Source organism: Natator depressus, chromosome 2 (genome assembly GCF_965152275.1).
Source record: "Natator depressus isolate rNatDep1 chromosome 2, rNatDep2.hap1, whole genome shotgun sequence".
In the NCBI taxonomy this organism is placed as follows: domain Eukaryota; kingdom Metazoa; phylum Chordata; order Testudines; family Cheloniidae; genus Natator; species Natator depressus.
Genome location: NC_134235.1, coordinates 247,419,685 through 247,445,047, shown reverse-complemented (window position 1 = coordinate 247,445,047; position 25,363 = coordinate 247,419,685).

The window sequence follows — 25,363 nt, the reverse complement described above, 5'->3', positions numbered from 1 at the left end:
TTTGTACCTTGGGGAAGTTTTGACCTAAGCTGGTAAAGATAAGCTTCGGAGGTTTTTCATGCAGGTCCCCACATCTGTACCCTAGAGTTCAGAGTGGGGGAGGAACCTTGACAAGCACACTCCCACTTTTTTGCCTAGGTCATTAATGAAAATGTTAAAGATTGGTCCCAAGATCCATTTTTGAGGAACTCCACTAGGAACCTCCCTCCAGCCTGATATTTCACCTTTCAGCATAACCCACTGTAGTCTCCTCTTTAACCAGTTCTTCGTCTACTGCATTTCCTTTGTATAAAAAATATCAGTTATCTTCTTCAGGAAAGAGAGACTGCGCCAGACCAACCAATCTCTAAGCCCATCCCCACTGAAAAAAATCTCCTTTAGAATATAACATACTAACATTTTTAACTACTCCATATAATTTAATAGAAAATTATCCCTGCTATAGAATTCTGTAGAATGATTCCAAATATTTATAGAAAGAATATCTTTCTCTGTCAAATTCTCCAGGTTTTTAATCAATTTACAATTCTGTAGATTTCATCCCTATTTACATTCAATAGGAGTTTCCTATACAGGATCTCTTTCTACCCCAGTGTCATCTTTAGGAAACTGGTCCAGAACTCATGGAAGGTATGTAGTGCCATCTTCTTTTATCTCTCCTACTTCTTCCAGTTACGCTGGGTGGACTCCCAGTTAATTCCTTTCATTTTTAATTGGGCCACAGGATTTGAAACTGGAAAATAGCTAACCGCTCAAGTCTACCCCCCTTGTGATTGCAGGACACAGTCTCCCCAGCTGAAGCTATATTGGCTATTAAATTTATGGTGCACTTCATCTTAGCTGAGCTGCTGAGCAATAAATCACTGTGAAGCAGTAGAAAGGGTTATGCTGCAGCTGAAATGTTGGCGCCACTACTGCAATCTGGAGGTCATACTGAGTTAAGCGCACCGTAAGCTTCCACTGTTGCTGAACAGGAGGTCAAGAAAAGTTCAACATAATTAATAGTTAAGAGATACATGGGATGGAAAAGTACTAGGCAGCATTTATTTAAGGAACTATAAAACTAGTAAGAAATAGTTAGCCTGACAGAGAGGGAACTATTAGATTCAGTCTTGGTTGGGAAAGTTTCTGAAATAGTGTTGTGATTCCATAAATGTGTGTGAAACTGTCTGAATAAAACCACATGAAACTGATTTCAGCAGCCCAGGAGCCAAGAGAGTACCAACTACTATTACTAGCTCGTTCTGCCGTATGAATGAGTGTGTTTGGGATGCTACTGACTCTTAAATGGCCAGCATGCCACGACACACTAATAATCATTCCCAGCTCTTCTAGCACTTTTCAGCAGTAGGTCTCAAAAAGCTTTACAAAGGAGTTCAGTATCATTACCCCCAATTTACAGATGGGGAAACTGAGGCAAGTGACACAATCGCTCCAGGTCATCTAGAAGGCCAGTAGAAGAGCTGTGAATAGAACCCAGGTCTTCTGAGTGCCTGTCCAGTGCTCTCTCAGTAGGCCCCCCTGCCTAAGATATTTCTAAGGGGCCTGCTACTGTAGTATCAAAGCACTGCCTAAGGGAGGAATCATCACCGTACTACGGTCACTTTATATTGATTCTATCAGTGTAAAATGGCCTCAAAGCAGCCACAGTCCCCCTACCCTCAGGACGGGTGCAGAACCAACCCCATGGGCTCTGTACTGCTTTGCAGAAGCCCCATACTCAAGGGTGTGCCCATAGGAATGGGGAGGGCACAGATATAGCAAAGACATTCCTATGTCCTGCTGATTAGTTGCTGGCACAAGCCCCATTGGTGCTATAGTAGCATGGAACATAGTTTAGGGAAGCACTCAGGCTTCCCCAGCTTGCATTAGGGTCCAAAACTGGGCCACACACCAGCTGAATAAGGATGGCACAAGCCACTTGCCTTTAATCCCTGCACTGGCCCTCATGCTGCCACAAGGATGAATTGGGCTGAGGAAGGGTTACTTCACATCATCTCCCACTGCTAGTGCCCTTCCATTGAACTGAAGGGAGAAGGCTTTCCTTCCTTTCTGATGGGGGCAGGTGGATGGGATCAACTCAGTAAAGGGAAGGTGAAAGCTGCAAAGTTCAGATCTGCATGTGAAATGCCACAATGTTTCAGTGGTGTCGAGAGCTGGGGGTAAGGGGTTCGTTCATTCCATTATAAAGTCAGGGGGTATTTTCAGAATACAAGCACGTGTTTTCCAAGCTTCCAAATGTGGCTGTGCCAGTGAACTTCCATCCTGGCGGACAGCACCATTCCATGCCTGGGACTCCCTCCCATTTATTGCTCAAATCTAATTGAATTTTGTGGCTAACTAATGGTGACCATCAAATTCACTTGACCTTTGGGAACCAAACCAAGGTCTCTGGACGGGAAAGGCTAGTACACAGAGCCACTTAACTATTGCTGTGCCATTAATGTGAAAGCTCTGCTTGTCTAGTCTGGATGCTGTGTCTCTATCTTCTAATGCAAATCCATAAAACAAAAACTACAACGTGTGAGCTAAGAGTTTTGCAGAACCATGCTCTTAAACACCTATAATGTCCTTGATAAGTATCCCTGAAAGCTGCTGGCTTTCATTTGTAAACAGAATTCTATTATCTTTGCTGGAAGTTAGTTTAATATTTAATTTGATAAATCTTGTCTTAAAATTGTTTTTCTTTCTTCCCTCCATTATAAATCACCTGTCAAGGTATCCATGGGACTATAAAGCATCAGAAATAAACAAAGATACTATATTAAAATTATGATTCAGATTGCAAAAATAACAAAGGGTTGACAAATGACCTGCCATTATTTAATGTGGACATTAACTCACACAGATACATCAAATGCCCCTTTCAGTGTGAATATATCACTTGGTTAAATTCATGCTGTCCTCACTCTATTGCAAGTGCCCATCACGCCTTGGGTGCTATATAAAATAATGGCCATCATTAAATTCTGCCACATGTATAAAGTAGAAGTTTTGCCTCAGTCAGAACTGTGTAAAAACTACAGCATTTGGCTCACTGTATTTTCCATTTTGTACAGTACTTTTATATACGTTTTTGCACTTGCAAGAAGAGAATGGAGCCTAGAATGGAAAAACTGATCCATGAAATTTCATATTACTATAATTAATGGGGGGTATTTTTATTACTAATATAAATTTATACCGCACTTTGCAAACCTAGCAAGATATTGTCTATGCCCTAAATACCTTATGGTTTTAGAGAGACATGCCAAATCATGGATCAGTCATTCATGTTCAAAGCATCTGAAATCATTCTCTGCAATGTTTGCATTTGAGAAGAATTTCGTAATCCTTTTTTTATAACTATGATTGGCAGTACAGACCCTTGTGGCCTAAAATGGGGGTCTTGGTACACCCCTATCTTAGCTTCTCCAGTAAAGTGAGGAGGCATTGCTCTAGGTATTGAGTCAGAATGACTTCTCAGGAATTCCTTGTGTGGTTCAGAGAATATCACCCTTTGGGAGTCAGGCTGTGTAACTGTGTTGAATTTCTAACACAGTAGAAACGTTCTACAGGAGCTTGTAAAGGCTGAGCAGACTCCCAAAGGAAACCTGTTCCCATTTACCCAGATAGTTTAAGGAATTAACTTTGTTGAAATCAACGTCTATGCTGAAGGTGTTATATAGCTAGCCCCGTGGCACTGGGCAGATCATTTGGGTCTTGATGCTGTAAGGTGCTGAGCATTCTAGTCCTGATCCATCAAAGCATTTAAGCACAGCTTAACTGTAAGCATGGGACAGGACTGTTTATATGCTTAAAGTTATACAGTGCTTAAGTGCTTTGCTGATTGAGGGCCAGAGTGCTTAGCACCTTGCAGGATCGGGTCCTGGAATTGGACTACCTTTGTATGTTTCATGTTTCCAAACCTAATAAATGAAGGATTGTAAGACATAATTTACAGTACTTTCTTTTCTCTAAGAGGAAGAGTCTGTGGTGGTTTGTAGTGGGGAACAAGAGTTCTCTGTTTGTGGGTGTCCTGTTTCTTCTTCAGAAAAAACATCATTTGACTTTAACAACAAAATCTAAAAGCTACCACATAAAACTTCTCTCTTCCTTTGTGGTACCATGTGAGAGGCTGTCAAACAAAGGTTTAAAAGACTCTGTACAGAGTGAGTGAATGATGGGAATTGTTACAAAGCAAGGATTACTACATGACTTTCTCCATTTTCTTTTCCTGTGGTTTGATGGTGAACAGCAAGCAAAACTCAGTCCCGATCAAGAGAATGCTGAATCCAAATTATCAGTCACATTGCTGCAGTAAGAAAAGTAGCAGCTGGGCTCATTTTAAAAACAGAGCTGTTTGATAAAGGGAATTTTTGTCCTGTGGGAAATCCTACTGTTTCAACAATTGTTTTCTTCCCAAAATGAGACCAAAAATTTTGGAACGAAAAGTTCTGAAAAATTTTGATTCGGAAGTATCAAAAGGAGAAACTCCGACCTTTTTGATCGAAAGGAAACCGGTTTTAAAAGGTCAATGTTTTTAAAACATTGAAAATATCGATTCAAAATTAAACATTTCCATTTGAATTTTCCTATTGAAAAATTGGAACACTTCATCAATGTTGACGTTTCCCATGAAAAGTTTCAATTTCAACTAAACCCCATATGTCATCGGGGGGAAAAATGGCCACAATTATTTCAGCTGAAGTTCTACAGTGCAGGGACTGTAGCTGCCCCGGACATTGGGCAGGTTGTGCTGGCTGACGAGAACTCTGTGCTCCATCCAGCCACACACACGCACATCCCCACTCCCCACATGCACAGAGCACTTACATCTGGTTTCTGCTGGGAGCATGTCCACCCCAATCCCCATAACAAGAGATTGATGTATGATGCTTATACTCTAGTTCTTGTTTGCCCATTACTTTTGCTCCAGGTTTAGTACAGCTTCCATCCAGTCAATGGGAGTCTGCAGTTGACGTACATCAAAGTGAGTTTGGGACCTATAGCAGGATTATTTGTGCAATCTTGTCCTCGGTCTCTCCTTGTGCTCCCCTGTCTGTAAGCATATGTTGTCTTTTGTCTTATACTTTGGCTACGTCTACATTACGAGGAAGGGGTGTGATGCCCCTGCTCCAGGACACACGCCCGCACTCGCTCCATGAGAGCTGGCATGAGTATAAGTGGCAGTGTAGCTGCCATAGTACAGGTAATGGCAGCAGAGGCACAGCTGAGCCATGCCAAGTACAAACCAGCCTAGAAACCAGCTGTCCATGCTACCATGGCTACACTCCTATTTATCCTTGCACTGGCTCTCAACGACCAACGACAACTGTGAGTGTATGTACACAAGCAGCGGAGTCACACCCTTAGCTTGTGGGGTAGACATAGACTTAGATTGTAAGCTCTTAGGGCCATGGACCATGTTTTTGGTCTGTGTTTGTACAGCGTGTAGCACAATGGGGTCCTGGTCCATGTCCTTGACAATGCCCCCCCACCCTTGTAGTGTCTTAAGTCCTGCAAGCCTTTCTGGGAGCATTCGTTTAGCTTCATGCAATCAGTCTATGATCAGAAGGAGGCTTGGAAATCATATTGGGCTAAACAAGACTTAAAAAATAAGCACCTTGTGCCGGATCCTGTGCAGAAAGTTCCTGAGTTTGACCTTCCATGGTCATCTTGGTCAACTCTGAACCAACCATGATAGATGCGCACATCTAATGCACAAATGGAAAAATCAAGGACTCCCCAGCGTGCGAGTGTGGTTCCCCACAATGGACCATCAGACATATCACTGTCTACTGCCCAATTTATAAATATGAAGGAGGCATTATTGCAATAAATTCTGATACTCCTGATGTAGCCATTTTGCCCAATCAAACTTCAGATGAAATTGTACTTGCTGTTCTACACCAACCATACGAAAGAAAAAGAAGAACTGGGGCGGGTAGGTGCTACAATCATACAAATAATTAATAGTAATAACAATCTCCTCAGTGTGAACATAATGGATTTTAATAGTATGCTGCAAATGATTCTTTGTTGGTTAAGCACCAGCACTCTACTTGGGTTTGTAAGTACTGAAGCAGTGACTTGTTTTCTAGGGCGTGTATTTGTTGTGACTGGGTGAGGGTCAAAATGTGGTTGTTAGTACATAACTTTAACTCTTCATGCTCCATCTGACAAAGTCATTATTCAGCAGGCACTTTGGTAAGCCAGGATTTGCCGATAGTGGCATGTCTGGGTTCATTACTGCTTTAATTTTCAAGTGTTTAAGGACAGTTAGCCATTCTTATAATAATGTTACAAAACGCTAAAGATAAGGGATTGATTTTTTGGTGGTTTCTATACACAGAATAATCGGTGTCATGTGTTATGTTAGCATTTTTTCTAAGTCCCCACAGTTACTACCTTTACAGCATAAAAGTACTGTGAGTGTTGAAGGCAAGCTGCCCAGTAGCGGTCACAACTCACTGTGGACACCCAAACTACCATTTCTTAGGTTAATCAATGATAATTCTGAGGACTTTATTGATCCGGTTATTAAAAATGAATTCAGCAACTTACAGAACATGGGCACCAATCCTGTTCCCACTGAAGTTAACTGGAGTTTGAAATCAGTGACAAATCAGGATCAGATATGACTTCAGTAGGAGTACTGGCATGCAGGGTACCATGTAAGACCTGTAAGCTTGGTCAAGCTTTTGTGTTTATCCATGGGATCAATTCATAGCAAAGGATGTTACTCTGTTACAATGCAGGGACTCTGCTTTTCAGTCTTTAATCTTTAAAGAGTTGTGTTTTGTCATTTTGAGTGTTTGGGTTGGGTATTTTTAACACTATAAGCTGTTCAGACACATCAGTGCTGAAACTTCTAAATATCAGTTAGCAATGGTGTTTAGTGTTTTATACACCTACATTTACGTTAACCATCACGCTAAGCTTTTGTGATTCCCAAGAGAATTTCCAAGCACCCTGATGCACTTTACAAGTACTAGGTAATTATTATTTATCATAAGCCCCTGAAGACTGGAATGAGAACAGGAGCCATATAGCAGTCAGCCTGTCAAGATCCCAGCTCCGGAGCCTGGCACAGGTAGAGGTTGGGGCCTGGGTTGGAGCGGCTTCGAGAACGTGGTCTGAGTTCAGTCTAGAGGATCAAGGCCAGAAGCAGCAGTCCATACTTGTATCACATTGTAGGATAAGGCTAGAGTTGAGGTTGATGAGCCACACCACATTAAAGCCCAGGGAGTCAGCTGAAGTCAGGTTAGTGGAATGGAGACAGGGTGAGTGGTCAGGAGTGGAGCAAGGCACTGGGAATCAGGGCCTGGAATGAGGCCAGATATCAGGAGTGCACAGGAGGATCTGTTTGCAGCAGCAAGCAAGGGATCCACCTATTTGCACAGACAGCCTCCAAGTGTTTTCCCTAGGCCTTAAATAGTGTGCCTGAGCCATTCATAGAACCATAGGATTAGAAGGGACTGCAATCAGGGAATGTGGTAGGCTCTGCCAATAAGGACCTTCAGGGGCAGGACATCCACTGGTGCTTGAACATGTAGGGCTCCCATTTCACCGGAGCTGTTGGGCACCAGTGTAGACACAGCAGCCACCTAGGCAGCAGGAGACCAGCTCCCAGACCCATCATCACACGGGCTTTTTAGAACCTTTCTTCTTAGCCACAAACAAATGCTTAATTATCACAACTCCACCAGACCAATATCTCCCATATACCTGTGCCATTTTGTGAACTCCCACCAGGCATTTCACACTAAAAGAAAAGACTCAGGCCCATACGCTTGGCCAGGGCCGTAATCAGAGCAGGGCAAGTAGGGCAATCACCCAGGGTGCAAAGCCATGAGGGAGAAAAAATGGGGTGACATGGAGGGCATGCAGATTCATGTGCCCCCCCCCAGATTTCTGCCTTCTATTTAGCACACAGATTTTCAAACTGGGGGGCATGCCCGGGGGGGGTGCACCCCACAGTTTGAAAAGCATTGCCTCCTGCCAGGAGCTTGTGGATCGGAAGCTGATGGGAGCCACCTGGCGCTATCAGGCCCCTGGCTGTCCACACTGTGGGGGCAGGGCCATTGGCTGCCTGCCCAGCAGCCCTCCCTGCCTTGCTTTGCAAGCCGGGCTGCCTCTGCATGGATGGGTGCTCCCCAGGCAGGGTGGGTGGCACAGATCTGAGCTGTGCCCCAACACGCTCTTGCCTCTCCCCTGAATGAGCCCAGTGCCAGCCCCTGCCTGTGGAGCCCAGCTGGTGTGAGATGCTCCCTGAGGCTCTCTCTCACCCCATAGTCTGAAAACCTCTGTGCTAAATGGAAGGCAGCAATTGGGGCGGGGGCATGTGCCCCCCCATGCATTGCATCTGGGGGGTGGGGCGGTGTGGCAAATATGGTCTCTCCGGGCACTAAAATGCCCAGTTACAGCTCTGGGTTTGGCTGCTTTCTTCTTCCAGCTCACCACACTCTGATAGTCCTCCTTTGTTCTGATCATTTGGCCTACTCCTCTGCTTATGATTATTACTTATATAATGGTAGGGCCTAACAGTCCCAACTAAGATCAGAACTCCATTTTGATAGGTACTGTTCAAGCACATGACAAGTCCCTGAGCTGAAGAGCTCACAGTATAAATAGGCACAATGGACAAAGTGGGGGAGAAAGGAAGTATTAACCCCAGTTTTACAGAAGGGGAGTAAAGACATTAGGGATAAAATTTTCCAACATATCTAAGTCCTGAAACTTAGACTCCTAAATCACTTCAGCCCCAATTTTTAAAGGTATTGAGGCATTGCTCCACTCAGCGCTGCAACACCCAACTGATTTAGGATCCTAAATGTCATATTCAAAAATGACTTAGGCACTTAGGCCCAGATTTTCAAAGGTATTTAGGCACCTAACTCCATTTACATTTAGTGAGACTCAGGCTCCTAAATGCCTGTTACTTTTGAAAATGTGATTGAGGCTCCTAAATTAATTAGGCATTACAACACTGATTGGAGCCATGCCTAAATATCTTTAAAAATCTGGGCCTTAGGCACTTCTGAAAATGTTATCCTAAGGGACGTGCCGAAGGTCATGCAGGAAATCTATCGGAGCTGGCAAATAAATCCAGATCTCCTGAGATCTAGTTTAACTGCAAGAGCATCCTTCCTCTCTCTACTTCCACCTGCTGCACTTTGTGAAACATTACGAGCTTCCCCTTTATTCCATCCAGCTACAAGTAGAATGCTCATCATCCTTCTGCTATAGAGATTTTCTTGCCTCTCACGTTTCAAATTTCTCTTTATACAGTGCAAACCAAAGAACAAAATCGCCTCAGTCCCCCAGTGTCACTTCCGCTTTTGCATGGTTCGTCATTTGTTCAAATCCAACATTTTTGTGTGAGGTAAATCAAGTCCCCAAATGTTGCCAGTCCTTCCCATTTCTCACCCTGGGCAATTAAATACATGAATTACTTAGACTTCGATAGTTCATCAAAGGTCATCATAAGCTGCCTTGTCAAAATAACTCAATTTTTTTCCTTTTAGTGATGACATTATGATGTCATGGGAAGAACTTGCCAAAAGTGCTTTCTGGTAGGTAATAAATTCATGTAGTAAACATCAGCTCAAGTAATATTGAAAGTAGAGGCACTAATGGAGATTAGCCAAAAGTAGCTGTGTTTTAATACTAGCAGATGTTTTGCATCCACAGCTATCATATTTCACAGCCAGCGTGTTATAATCAGAATTATTCTGAGACAATAAAAACAACAATCACACTCGCTGTTTCCAATTTGCTTATAAACCATTCAATCTATTTGGCCAATTTCCGGAAAATCAGCTCTGTATCCCTTTACCTTAGCTATGATGAGCACCAAGGCAACCATTGGGAAAGGTTCTTATTTGCAGCAATATTCCGCACTAAACCCACATCACAAATACATTGTCTTTCCAGAAGACACTGCATACCCATGCAGCCTTGTAGTACTATATACACAAACACTTTAGCAATCAAACAAATAGATTTACTGATATTTTGGGAGAGAGGCATTGTGACAGCAAAACATAACCACATACACTGAAGTCTGTTACCATCAATACGAAAACTATGGGATTAACGTTTTTTAAGATGGAAAGGGACACTGTCAAGTACTGTACCTTTAACTCTGTTTAACTTGACTGCAGTTATGTTATTATTTGGCAAGTTCCATCTATACGTTTAAAGAAGACATGGGTCCTGCCCCTAGGAAATTGTCTTCTAAATTAGAGAGATGATACAGTTTGATATATGATCAAATGAAAAGCCAGCATCAAAGCAATGTTGGTGACCTTTTTGAAAAACAAAAATCTTCACCAGATTATCATTTGAAGGCTTTATAGCAGGTATGATTTTCGGCGAGGAGGGCTGAATGATAAGGGTGGTCAGTGTGCATAATACTTATTTAGAAGTTGGTTGTCATGGGTAAAACTTTCAAAAGTGCTTAAGTGATATAGGAGCCTAGGTCCTATCCTCAAAAATGACTAAGGCACTTAAGTGCGGATACAGGCCTTGAAATCAATGGGAGTTAGGTAACTAAATGCCTTTGAGGATCTGGACCTTAGGAGCCTAAATCTCATTGCAATGTCATTTGTAAAAATGGGTCTTAGGCTCCTAAGTCACTTGGGGTATGTATGTCTATTCTACAAAATAATGATGGCCTAAGTTGTGTTGGCATACAGCCACCACAGTTGTTACATCACTTGTGCGTGTCCACACTACGCTCCTTGTGTCGATGGTGCACGTCCTCACCAGTGCTCGTGGCGAAGTAACTTGCAGTGCACCGTGAGTAGCTATACTAGCGTACAACTTGCCTCCTTGCAGAGCAGGATGTTTTGGGAAGTTTTCACAATGTCTCATGGGGCCAAAACAAGTTGCGCAGGGAGCATGGGTTCAACTTCCCGTCATGCAGTGTTCTCCATCCCATAATTGCATCTACACTCCGTAATGTTTTGTGCCTCTTTTCAAAATCCCACAAACCCATGCCTGCCTCCTTGCTGTCCACCATCTCCCACAGAAGCACGGAGCCTGCACAGCTCTGCACTGTTGTGAGGAGGAGTGCAAGCATGGGTCTACCTGGTCCTGCCGTATTTACAGAGCCACAAGATGAGCCAAAGGGCCCATGACTATTCCTTGGAGGTCAGATTGCTGTGGGACATAGAAAGACACAATTCAAAGCTGTTGGTGGCATTCACAGAGCAGCTTCAGAGGGTGGAGCGCTGGTTCTGGGCCTGAGAAACAAGCACTGACTGGTGGGATCACCTTGTCATGTGGGTTTGTGATGACGAGCACTGGCTGCAGAACCTTCAGCTGCGCAAGGCCACATTCCTGGATCTGTGTGCTGAGCTCGCCCCAGCCCTTCAGCACAGCGACACCAAAAGTAGAGGCATTTATCAGACCCAGATGGGAATGGGTCAGGTGGTTGCCTGGTTAGCATTTAATTCCTAGAAAGGCTGAAAGAGCTCAGTTGAGGTGGAGAGTTATGGGAAGCAAGTTGGTTATTGCAGCAGGGGAATCCCAGATAGATGGCCTATAAGAGGACTGGGGAACAGGTGCCATGAGCATGGAGGCTCTGGCAAGGAAGCCCATGGGCCAGGGAATGGTAGCTGCTGGATTTATGTAGAAGTTTTTTTATTTTGGGGTTTGCTGGAGATTGTTGGTGCAACCAGTAAATGGTGCCCTGAAGGAAGGGCCTGAACAGCCTCTGGGTGTGGTGCTACTGTGTCCTGGGCTGGGGAAACAGGCCAGCAGCCAACAATAACAAACAGCAAAGACTTTACACTCCTCACTCTAGCCATGATGTGACGTGTGAGTTCTCAGTCTGAGGACTGTGACCCTTAAGGAGGCTGTAAACAGGTCACAGGGTTGCAACCACCCCTCCCTAGTGGCTAGATGGGAGGAGACTCCTGAAAGTCTGGGCGAGGCTGGAAGATCTATTTGCCATTGTAATATTAGTTCACAGTGCAGAAAAAAGTCAACACACCAGCAGAGACAGAACACAGCAGGGTAAGGTCTATGTCATATAGTTGACCATTTCTGTTTCTCCCTCTCCTCTCTGGCAGACTGCCTCAGCATTGCAGCATGAAGAAATGGGAAGCAATATTTTTCAGTGGTTAGGGCCAGGGCGTTAGAATTCACAATACCTACATTCTATTTCCATTTCTGCCAGTGACACATGTGACTTTGGTCCAGTCACTTAGATCAGTGTGCTCTGACATGGTTGCCTAAAAGCCAGGCACCTAAACAAAAGGCCTGATTTTCAGAGGTGCTGAGCACCTGCCACTCCCATTGACTTCAAAGAGACTTCATTACAGTGAACCATTTACAAAGAAGCAACATTTTGGGGTTAGCTGTTTGCTACTCTTTAAGGTTAGTTTTTAAATTGGATGTAAGTTTTCTGACCAAAAAGGAATGATTCCCATTACAAATAGTTTGTAACCTTCCTAGAAACTAAGACACAATCCACTGAGTATTTCTGATAGAGAAGAGTACTCTCTCTAAAACTGAGAGAGGAGAGTACTCTAGAGTATGGTGTTTTTAACTCATGTAAAAATAGAATAATAGACTCATAGATATTAAGGTCAGAAGGGACCATTATGATCGTCTAGTCTGACCTCCTGCACAACGCAGGCCACGGAATCTCACCCACCCACTCCTGTAACAAACCCCTAGCCTATGTCTGAGCTATTGAAGTCCTCAAATCATGGTTTAAAGACTTCAAGGTGCAGAGAATCCTCCATCAAGTGACCCGTGCCCCACGCTGCAGAGGAAGGCGAAAAACCCCCAGGGCCTCTGCCAATCTGCCCTGGGGGAAAATTCCTTCCCAACCCTAAATATTGCGATCAGCTAAACCCTGAGCATGTGGGCAAGACTCACCAGCCAGACACCCAGGAAAGAATTCTCTGTAGTAACTCAGATCCCACCTCATCTAACATCCCATCACACGCCATTGGGCATATCTACCACTAATAGTCGAAAATCAATTAATTGCCAAAATTAGGCTATCCCATCATATCATGTAGCATTTTACTAGATCTTCATATCACACTTCCAGCATATACAGAACAACTTTTTGATACAGGGAGTATATTTTACAGCAATATTTAATAGTTGTGGAAATGAAAAGCCTGGGGGTGGTCTAATTAGAATGTTTGTTTGGTTTTTTTATAGTCAGATTTAACAATTATAGTGTTTCTTTTATTTTGCATTAGCTAATTGCTTTTCTAATGAGGATAACCAGAAATGGAGTTTCTTTGAGATTGTGACGGAATGGTTGGCGTGTGTCGTGTTTCAGCTGCTCATGTCACTTTGCGTTGTATCAAACTTTGAAGTGTAATGCTGTTACACTGCCACACGCAGTAAGGCACATTTGTATTTGAACACTACAAATCCAGGGCCTGCTCCTGCTCCCACTGAAGACAATGAGAATGGGACTGGGCCTTTTAAAAAGACTCCTTTTAAATTTAAATATCAGCATTTTTAGGTGGATGAACTATCTATGGTGGTAGTATTACTTATATCTTCCATTTCACAAGTTTATATATTGTTTGAACAATATGAACCTGATCCAAATCTATCAACGTCAATGGTCTTTGGATCCAGCCGTATATGAATCCATTCACTTGAGGATTACAAGTTCCTGAGCACTAGTTAAAGAGCCAATATAAATTAACTCTGTTGAATATTGTGCAGTATCATGTTTATTACGGTACTGTCTAAGGTCAACCAAGAATGAGGCCTCATTGTGTTAGGTGCTGTACAAACCCTTAGTAGCAGATAGTCCCTGCCCCAAGGAGCTTACAACTGAAATAGACCAGACAGGCACAGTGTGTGGGAAGGGGTAGAACACACAAGCAGAGTGAACCATGTAATGGCAGTAAATGGCATGTTAGTCCTGTGGTTTTATGTATTTATTTTTGAGGGGGTGCATTTAGGAGGGGATCAACTAAGTGGAAAGAAAAGTGAAGGGAGAGGGCACGTTGGGGGAATGGGGGTAAAGGGGAGAGGGTAGGAGGTAAGAGGATCAGGTGTGGAGTGAAGCTGAGGTTAAGAGACTGTGAGGGAGAGAGTTGAAGTAAATAGCCAATCAACACAGGACAGAGAAAGGTCCCTGCTTTGGCTGCTTCTGGAACTGCTCCTTCTGGCTGGTTCCTACCAGGAGTTGTTCCCCAAAACTATAAGGGGTGAGGGGGAGAGAGGAGGCGGCACCTGGGTCCTAGTGCTCCAAGTGTGTGTGGTTTTGGGTCTACGCCTACAGTTCTGGGTTGGGGTGTGTGTTGAAGGGAGAGGTTCCCCATTTCACCCCTTTTCCTCATTACTCCAGATGTTTCTATTCTGTGAAGATCTGATGGAAAAATTATTAGGGGTCTGGAACGGCTGCTGTATGAGGAGAGATTAATAAGACTGGTACTTTTCAGCCTGGAAAAGAGATGACTAAGGGGGGATATGATAGAGCACGTCCCTTGGCCCGCACTGCTTCCCGCAGCCCCCATTGGCATGGAGCAGCGAACCGCGGCCAGTGGGAGCCGCGATTGGCCGAACCTGCGGACGCGACAGGTAAACAAACTGGCCCGGTCCAGCAGGGGCTTTCCCCGACCAAGCAGCGGACTGACTTTGAGAACCACTGTGATAGAGGTCTATAAAATCATGACTGGTGTGAAGAAAGTAAACAAGGAGGGAGGAGGGATAGCTCAGGGGTTTGAGCATTGGTCTGCTAAACCCAGGATTGTGACTTCAATCGTTGAGGGGGCCATTTAGGGATCTGGGGCAAAAATTGGGGATTGGTCCTGCTTTGAGCAGGGGTTTGGACTAGATGACCTCCTGAGGTCCTTTCCCACCCTGACATTCTATGATAAGGAAGTGTTGTTTACTCCTAAAGAACTCTAAAGAACTAGGGGCCACCAAACGAAATTAAATAGGCAGCAGGTTTCAAACAAAAGGAAGTATTTTTTCACACAATGTACAGTCAGCCTGCGGAACTCTTTGCCAGAGGATGTTGTGAAGGCCAAGACTATAACTGGGTTCAGAAAAGAACTAGATAAATTCATGGAGGACAGGTCCATCACTGGCTATTAGCCAGGATGGGCAGGGATGGTGTCCCTAACCTCTGTTTGCCAGAAGCTGGGAATGGGCAACCGGGGATGAATCACTTGATGATTACCTGTTCTGTTCATTCCCTCTGGGGCACCTGGCATTGGCCACTGTCGGAAGACAGGATACTGGGCTAGATGGACCTTTGGTCTGACCCAGTAAGGCTGTTCTTATGTTCTAAAACAAATTGCAGCTTGAAAAATCTTTCAAAAACTTTGATGAATTGCTTTAAGAAAGTGAAAACAGTCCCTGGAATCACTCAAGTTTAGGAACAACATTTATTCGGCACATGTAGTTCTCCGTGATGAACCCTTCTGAATTTTGAAAAGGGTGCCAAATGGAAGGCAGACCGCAACACACTTCCATTTACCCTGGTGACCTTGTTACAAAAGTTGCATTGCACTGTACTTGGTAATGGATTTGCATCTGAATTCTATGCAAAGTACCAAATTCTTGCTGTCAGTGACATTAATTTAAATCTGGAGTAGGTCAGTGGAATTACTTTGGACTAAGGCTAATGGAAGTGAGTGGAGAATTTGATCCAGAATCTCTTCTTGAAACTTGTAATATAGATTGATTGAAACATTATTTCAGAAATATAGTATAGTCGATACCATGACTTCAAGGCTCAATGTCATCTTAGCTCTGCTGGCATGAGTACATGACATTTATTAATAGAGGTACAGAAGGACTAGCATATTTAAATCCAGTTGATGTCATCAGCCAAATTACTTCTCCATTACTTATTGATTAAAGATGTGCTTGGCATAGAACATGTGCTTTCTTTTTCTACCAATGGGAAATAGCAAAATACAATAGCCAACCACCCAGGTAGTTATCCAGTTCCTGACACACCTTAACCAAGGCCAACTAGAAACTCCAGCTTATTCAACATGCAGCAATCCACCTCCTAAATGGGAAGTGCCATCAAAAACATATCACACTAGCACTCCTCATGCTTCAAACGGTCTTTCCCACCTGACACTGGGCTGAATTCAAACTCCTGGTTCTATTCTACAGAACTAGGACAGATTAAGTCAAGGGCCACTTTGTCATGTGTGATCCCCAAGTCAAGAGGGGGTCATCAGTAGGGCTGGTCAAAAAATGTTGACCAAACTGTTTTCCTCAAAAAATTGCAGTTTTATTGAAATCATAATATTTTGTGGGAACACGTTGATTAAATTTTCAATGGGAAAAAGTCAAAATGAATTGTTTTGACTTTTTTGTTTTGTTTCAATCAGATAAAAACATTTCATTTCAATTAATTTCATTTAGATTTTGCTGTTCTAATAAAATATTAAGTTTAATAGATTGTGACGGTGCCATATAGGAGCTAGGTAGTATTATTTTATTTTATTACAATGTTTCAGCATTCTCAAAATGAAATGTTTTTTTGTTCTGTGGGAAATTTTGAAATTTCAACTTTTCATTCTGGTTTGGGATGAAAACAAATTTCAAAATGTCATAATTTCACATGGCTCAAAAGTTCCATTTTCTGGCCAGCTCCAGTCATCAGCAACTTTAACTAGAGGGTGACTCTTCGGAACGGGGATAAGGCATTTTTGGTACTAGGTCTAAGGTTTTGGAAACTATACTTGGTTCTTCTTATGCGCTTTAGTCTGACCACCTTTCCGAGCTCAATGCAAAACCCGCTTTGTGTGAAAACACCTAGAATATTATTATGATGTATTCATTTGTATTCCGGCAGCACCCACAATATAAAAGTGTTTTCTAAACACATATGAGAACATAGCTATGAGGACCAAGTGGGTTCTTATTGTTGTTAAGCTAGCTCACCCCTCCCTATAGAAAAATCCATAAAAGGTGCACAGCTATTATTCCTTCTAAATAAACCTTCTTGTCTGTCTCTCACTCAGAGGTGGTGCCTGACCATAAACTTTATCCTCTGGTTATTTACGTTCTGGCTGCTTTCAAGCCTTTCCTAAGGAGAATGTACATGTAGCTGCTGCTCTGCTGTTGGAACCAGCAGCTGCTGGTCAAGAATGTATTAGAGACAGCTGCTGCTCCCAGCTGAAGTACAGTCATCTGCTGAGATGTAGTTTTCATGTTTGTGCAGAGAAGGCTCTTGATTTAAGGTATCTTGGAATTATTTGAAAAGTTACTTTGAGGGTTGCTGGGTTGAACTCTGCTCTGATTTATATCCTATGCAGTCACAAAGACTTCAGTTGACTTGCGTGGGGAGTAAATCAGGACAAAATGTGTCCCATTGTTTATGCTCAGTGAATATGTGACTGAATGGAAGCTCTTTGGACCTGGCAAGCAACAGCTGTGGGGCTTCATGAGCAATTTCGACATCCTGCAAAGCATAATGCAGTGAAAAAAATCTGTATTTTTCAAACTAAAAATCTATGCTCCTAGGGACTGAGCTGTCTGAGTCACTGGCAAAAAATGGTAAATGAATTGAACTTCTTAGGTTGAAAGCGAAGAGTGCACAAGCTGACTGACTTTGTTTTCAAGGCACCTAGTAACAGTATTCTGGCTGTGATCTAATCCTTGAGCAGCCCTGAAAGAAGCCTCTCCATATATTTATTTAAGAAAAACAATAATACAGAAACTTTGCTGAATATAAGTTTTAAAGGGAAAATTGTGGCCTTCACTATACTATATAGCAGGGGTCGGCAACCTTTCAGAAGTGGTGTGCCGAGTCTTCATTTATTCACTCTAATTTAAGGTTTCGCGTGCCAGTAATACATTTTAACATTTTTAGAAGGTCTCTTTCTATGTCTATAATATATAACTAAACTATTGTTGTATGTAAAGTAAATAAGGTTTTTAAAATGTTTAAGAAGCTTCCTTTAAAAATTAAATTAAAATGCAGAGCCCCCCGGACCGGTGGCCAGGACCCGGGCACTGTGAGCGCCACTGAAAATCAGCTCGGGTGCTGCCTTTGGCACCCACGCCATAGGTTGCCTACCCCTGCTGTATAGACATTGACCATTCTAAAGCATTCCCAATCTTCTAACAACCATAACTCCACTTCAATCCACCTGCTTTCCTGAATACAAGAGGAAAAATATTATAAGCAGGGGAGGTGGGACTCGTAGGATGCTATTTTGTCCAAGAGTGACCTGTACTGAGTAAGTGACTAAGTTATCTGTAGCTACTGGTGGGTTCATAAATGCTTTGTCCTCATGGTGCCTGGCCAGCTGTTTACCATGGATGTTAGTTAACATCATGAATGGTTAGAAATGGCATTTTATAAGGAGCTACCTGAATCAGTGTCTAGCAACCAACATTAAGCCCCTAAAATTAGTTGACTGGTAACTTTAGTTATCACTAATGAATCCAGTCCTGCAAGTGCTCCACAGGCTTGCAGACGTGGGCCCTTTACAGGCCCAGACTTGGCTGCTGGATAACCAGTCACTTGTCAGGTGGACTGGTCACTTGTTGCATCTGTAGGTATGATCCACTGGCACGTAGGCATTAGTTGCACTGCACCATCTGCCCTGTTCCATCAGGGAATATTTCCATATGGACAGTTAGGACATGACTGCTGCTCTCTCTTGCAAAGGCCCCACTGCTGCCACCCTATGTTCCCCGGGCTGGCCTGCTGAGATCTGCTGCCCAAAGGCTCCTGCCTTTAGTGCCTGGGTGTTCCATACATGTATTCTGAAGCAGGAGAGGCAAGGGTATAATATCCGTACGGGAGCACGGCCACATTATAGCACCTCCCTGTTAAAAAGGAGGGTTGCTGTTCCTGTTTCATTTGTCTGAACTGGGTGTAGCCTCCAAGCTTCTGATAATATGCCAATTCAGCGCTTGGTTGGGAAAAGCTTGGGTATCTTGCCTTATAGGGTACGTTATTAGCCAGGTACAAAAGGTGTTACACAGCCATGTGCCATTATTTTTAACAGGCAATAATGTATGTAACTGTTTGTGCCCCATGCTGAAGATTTAACCGCACATCCCAAAGCCCAGTGAACTGATAGTTAGGAGCCATCTTTCATACCTGAAAGGCAGATCAATGAAGAGCTGTGAGCTTTTTATTACAGCTTCTGGATCTGTAAATATAGCCAGTAGATGACTACCTTAGTGTTAACAACTGCAGGTTAAGAAGGCTTGGAAATGTAGTACCATTCTGTGCTCACCGAAGTAGAAAGGATAACTTTTCTGGTGTGATGGGGAAGTTTGAATGCTATTACAAGCCCTGTGAGCATGGAGGTTTTAAGATTACAATTCCAGAAACTGAACCAATTGAGTGATACATCAGAGACTTGAGTCTGAAACATAAGTCATGTGTGGGTCTGTGAACAGAGGTCAGACCTGTGAAAGGCATGTAAAACAGCACCCAAAAAGTCTGCACATCTTTAAAGCAACGGGCTTTAGCAAAAGCCAGGTAGATTTTTAGCGTTTCCGTGGGGTTTCCAAAGATTTCTCCTCTGAGAAAATTGAGTGCAAGGAAACTGAAACAATAAGGTGAGGTTTTAATGGTCATGGATAAACACCATTCTTCCCTACCCCTCTAGCATGGGCAGTAGACAGAATGGGTGAAATCAGGGTCCTATTGAAATCAATGGCAAAACTCCCATTGACCTAAATGGGATCAAGATTTCACCCAATAACTGTACATTTCCAGGTTTCAGAGTAGCAGCCGTGTTAGGCTTTTACCCTAATTGTCTGGATACAGGCAAAGCAATACAGATATTCTACTATTGTTCAGCAATGCCCTTCCTCATGAGCATTTGGCCCATGCTCAGGCTTCAAACATATTTCACACAACAATACAAAATATAGCTGAGACAAGTAATAACACCACTGCGAGTCTAAACCTCATCAGCATTCCACTGCATGCGAAACAAATGGGGAATGAGATAAAAAGATTAATACAGTAAGTGCTGGAAAGATCTTTTTAAAACAAAAAACAGAGGGATAAATGTCAGCCCAAGGATCAAAAGCTTATGATGCTTGGAGACAGGTTGTCGACAAGCAGAACACAGCCTGCCCATAGAGTAGCATACAAGCAATTAGAAAATGTCCAGCCTGAGAAACCTAAGTCATCTTTAAAGAGTGCCAAGAACTGATACATAATGGATTTGATTCCTCATTCCTTCCACACCCAATGCTCTCCTTGGAGTCAGAGGGAATTTTAGTCATGCCGGGAGAGTGAAATTAACCCCTACGCAGAGGTCCAGCATAAGGCCCAAACACCACTTGAATTCCACTCACCCCTTATCTGTCCAGGGGTGGTGATAGCCTGTGTCCAGGAGTGAATCTCTATCTATTTTAGGGTTTTATATTGCTGCCCATCACCCTATTATCTCAGCTCCTATCTCAGCCAGAAAACAGGCAAGGGACCTATCTAAATAAGATTGTACTTGATTTTGCTTCTGTCAATGTTCCTTCCCCACTCTGATCTCTAGGGTACAGATGTGGGGACCTGCATGAAAACCTCCTAAGCTTACTTTTACCAGCTTAAGTTAAAACTTCCCCAAGGTACAAATTATTTTACCCTTTGCCCTTGGATTTCCACTGCCACCACCAAACTTTATCTGGGTTCCTGAAAAAACGTAGTTTGGACACGTCTTTCCCCCCAAAATCCTCCCAACCCTTGCACCCCACTTCCTGGGAAAGGTTTAGTAAAAACCCTCACCAATTTGCATAGGTGACCACAGACCCAAACCCTTGGATCTTAGAACAATGAAAAAGCATTCAGTTTTCTTACAAGAAGACTTTTAATAGAAGTAAAAAGAAATCACCTCTGTAAAATCAGGATGGTAGATACCTTACAGGGTAATTAGATTCAAACATAGAGAATCCCTCTAGGCAAAACCTTAAGTTACAAAAAAGACACACAGACGGGAATATTCATTCTATTCAGCACAGCTATTTTCTCAGCCATTTAAAGAAATCATAATCTAACACATACCTAGCTAGATTACTTACTAAGTTCTAAGACTCCATTCCTGTTCTGTCTCCGGCAAAAGCATCATACAGACAGACACAGACCCTTTGTTTTTCTCCCTCCTCCCAGCTTTTGAAAATATCTTGTCTCCTCATTGGTCATTTTGGTCAGGTGCCAGCAAGGTTACCTTTAGCTTCTTAACCCTTTACAGGTGAGAGGATTTTTCCTCTGGCCAGGAGGGATTTTAAAGGGGTTTACTCTTCCCTTTATATTTATGACAGCTTCACTGGAAGAGAAGCACAAATGCTTGCAATTAATGATGTGCAATTAATGATAACACTTAAGCATGTGTTTAATTTTAAGCATATGTTTAAGTCCCATTGAGAACTAGAGTCCCATTGAAGTAAATGCCTTTGCTTAAGCATCCTTCCTGAATAGGGGTGCTGGGGAAAAAAATTAAAAGCACGTAGGTGATTTAGGATCCTAAGTTGCATTGGAAATGGTGACATTTAGGCTCCCAAGGCTCTTAGGCACTTCTGAAAATGTATCCCACTTTCCTGAATGAGGGCCTAACAGAAAGTGGGGAAGACTAAGGATTAATAGACCGAGCAGGTACCTCATTATAATATCCAATAATATCTCTTTCCTCTCTCATGCTTTACAGCTGCTCTTTAGAGTTGTACGTAGGGGTGGACAATACCTTCCCTCTTGTAGACAATGTCCAGAAGAAAAAGTTACCATGTCTCACCCCCTGCCCCACACACATGCAGTGTTTATTTACAATGCCGAACAATTGTTTTAGGAGCTCTCCAGAAGAACTTTGATAACTTGTTCAGTCAAAAGCTCGCCATTGTCAATGACAGGAATGAAACATGACAGCAGAGTAGACAGAGACATATTTCATCTGAGTCAGACACCCCTTCCAATTTTCCCTGGTCATTTATTTTTTTGGTGGCTGTTTTATTTGTGCATTTAGGTTAAAAAAAATAAAGGAGAGGGGAAATCAGGGCACATAATTCCCATGACTGGAAGCATTTGGGTAACCTCCCCAATCTTTGCATCTCCTCCTGTTTAGAGTTAATGGTAGGAGTTATGGTATGGACCACAAGGGCATATATTACATGTGAACATCTGTCTCGTGTACAGCAATTGATGGATCTTGTATGTTTAATAATAATATTTGTCACTTATATAGTGCTTTCCTGTTGAAGGCCTCCAGGTGCTTTTCAAAACTGGGTGATTATTATTGTCCCTGTTTTACAAACCAGGAAGCTGAGGCACAATGTCTGTGATGTGCCCAAGGTGACATGGCTTGCCAATGGAAGAATAAGACATAGGACTTTTGTATCGTTATTTGCAGCCCTGTCTATGCTCCATCCACTAGACCACAGCTGCCTTTGTGTTCAGTAAATCACAGGGTAAGCTTATGGGCTCTATTATAAATAATAATCCTCCATATTTATAGTTTGATAATTTGAGTTTGTGGACTGGAGCATGAAATTGTTGCAGTAGCCTACAGGCTTCTCACAGAGACAAAGGAGAGCAAAATGAATCGCCTGGTGCAATTGTTAGGATGGGGAGAAGTTATAGATGCTGAGCTGTATTTTAAAAGAAATTTTCAATGACAATCAATACACACTTCTCCTCCTGGCCTTAAATGAAGGTCAGACACAAGAAGGTGAGCTTTGCTTCCTTTCAGGCAGGCTTCATTGACATCTGGGCATATCTGACACCTGTGCTTACCTCACCTAATCAATTCCCTTCCACTACAGGGGCCATATATATAGTGAAACCTTGGTCTCTCCTGTTCTCTGCCCATGGCACACAAGAGATTAGTCTCCTGGGGACTGAAATGTTGTAGTTATTGGGTTCAATATGAGATAACTGGATGAAGTTTAATAGCCTGTGATATATAGGTCAGACTAGATGATCTACTGATCCCTTCTGCCCACTAAACTACTACACAAAGAGAGGACTAAACCAGTGTTTGGACAGGAGCAGGGGTGCTCAGAGGTGATTTAAAACACTTCTGCCACCCTGCTATGCCAAGTGGTCCTTGGTCTCATCTGAGCATCTGGGCAATATCCTCCTTTCAAAAACCTAACCCATCACTGTATGGAAGGGTAATGGACTCAGAATCTAGGAATCTGAATTCTTATATCTACAGCATTTCTTGTCACCAAGTACCTTAACTCTGTCACATACCAGCTCTTCAACTCCATCACAGACACCATATGTATGTTATAAAAGTATCAGTTAGTGCCAGTTACTTTTGACTTGATGACAAGAATTCCAGAATGGCAGGTGAGCCAGAGAAGGAGACCTCTGAAGGACCTATTTGGAGTTGGTGGCATTCATTTCCATTAGCAGAGCTTAGAGAGATGTGTAGGTTATACTGATGTATGGTGCCTCTGACTGCTGGATGTTGGGACTGGATGACAGGGGATGTATCACTCGATAATTCCTCCTGTTCTGTTCATTCCCTCTGAAGCATCTGGCATTGGTCATTGTCAGAAGACAGCATAGTGGGCTAGATGGATCCTTGGTCTGATGCAGTATGGCCATTCTTATGTTCTTAAAAGGAAATCAACCGCTATTTAGCAGAGCTGTGTCTTTGCAATGTTAGAAAAAGTCCTACTTATTCTTATACAAGAAATTGTGGGCCAGATTTTTTAAAGGTATTTAGATGCCTAAAGATGCAGACAGGCACCTAGTGGGGTTTTCAGAGTTCCTATGTGGATCTTCAGGTAGCTAAATACATTTAAAAATCTGCTCCTGCATGATCGGATTAAGAGCAGACAAGGTGACTACAAATTGGATCACTACACAAAGGGTAAAAAACCACATTGATTTGTTTGGGTTTTCTCCACACAGCTGTTCACACCGCCACCACTACCACCATAAAGACAAGACTTTTTTAGTTTAATAGAATAGATATAACTTGAAGTAATGGAATGAAACTGGATGGAGGGAAGACCAGTATAGTCTGAATATTAGTAAGTATTTCATAACACTGGACTAGCAATGGTCTTGATTACAGTCCCTCAGATAATGGAAGCTTCATCCCTGGAGTCACTTAAAACTGGACTCAAAAAAGTACTGAATATATAGACTATTTTCAAAGCTGCCAAGGTGATTTTGACATCCAGTTGCCAGGTGTTCAAATCTTCCAGGAGGCTTTGAAAATTTCAACCATATTGTGATGAAAACCCCTGCACTAGCAGCACAATGAAAGCATGAAGAGTAGGCCTCTCCTATCTCTAACGTATGGGTTTCCCTTTCATTTGTTAGATTGTACAAGAAGTGGAAGTTTCTCAAAGGCACAAATGGCAGCTGTGCTCCTAACTCACTTGGTAAGTCATTGGGAGTTGGGCACCTAACTACTGTTTGTGCCTTTGAAAATCTCCCCTGAATTCTCCAGGTTTTGATGACATTGTCTTTTATTGCCATGTACTCTGGTAACAGGCATAGGGAAATATTCTCTGCTCAGCTCATGAAGTTTTAAGTGTGAATCTCCATTCATAAGAAAATATGCCCTTAAACAGAGAAACCTGTTCAATTTTATCTCCTTAACTTTTCTGTCCTCTGAACGACATGAGTCAGTAGCTAGTGCCAGTGGGTGTGCCTGGATATTGTTTTCAGGGACTGTGTTAATGTTAACATGTTCTGGCTTTTGAGGAAGAACTTTCTGTGCTATGGGATCGTGCTTTTTCCGGTTTGATGGTCTCGCTGGTACAACCAATGGAGGAGGAATGGAGGCTGGGGACATAGTACACGCAGTCTGACAAAGAGTGAAGACTTTGCTTTCCTTTTGAATTCCCTTCTGGCTGTCTGCTGTTATCAGAAGCAATAATGCAGCAGCCTAAATGCCACAGTACTATACAAGTTAATAAGTGCTGGTGTTTTACTTCTACTTGATATTTTTCACACTTCCAGCTCATGAGCTTTGTGTTTGATCTTTGAGCCCTTCAGCATGAGTTTTTATAGTCTCTTTAGTGTACTTGTGTGGAAAAAAATCTATTCAAAAACCTTTTGCAAGAATCTCACTGAAGCTTCCTCTTGAGGATGCGCCAAGCACCACACATCAGTATAACTTCTACACATCACTCCAAGTTTTGTTAATGGAAATGAATGCCATCAACTCCTAATAAGTCTTTCAGAGGACCTCTTCCTTGTCCCACCTTCCATTCTCGGGTTCTCGTCATCAAGTCAAAAGTTACTGGCACTAATGGATACTTTTTTATAACATACATATGGTGTCTGTGATGGAGTTGAAGTGCTGGTATGTGATTGGGTTAAGGTGCTTGGTGAAAAGAAATATTATAGCTATTAGAATTCAGATTACTAGATTCTGAGTCTGTTACCCTTCCATACAGTGATGAGTTAGGTTTTTGAAAGAAAACTATTGCC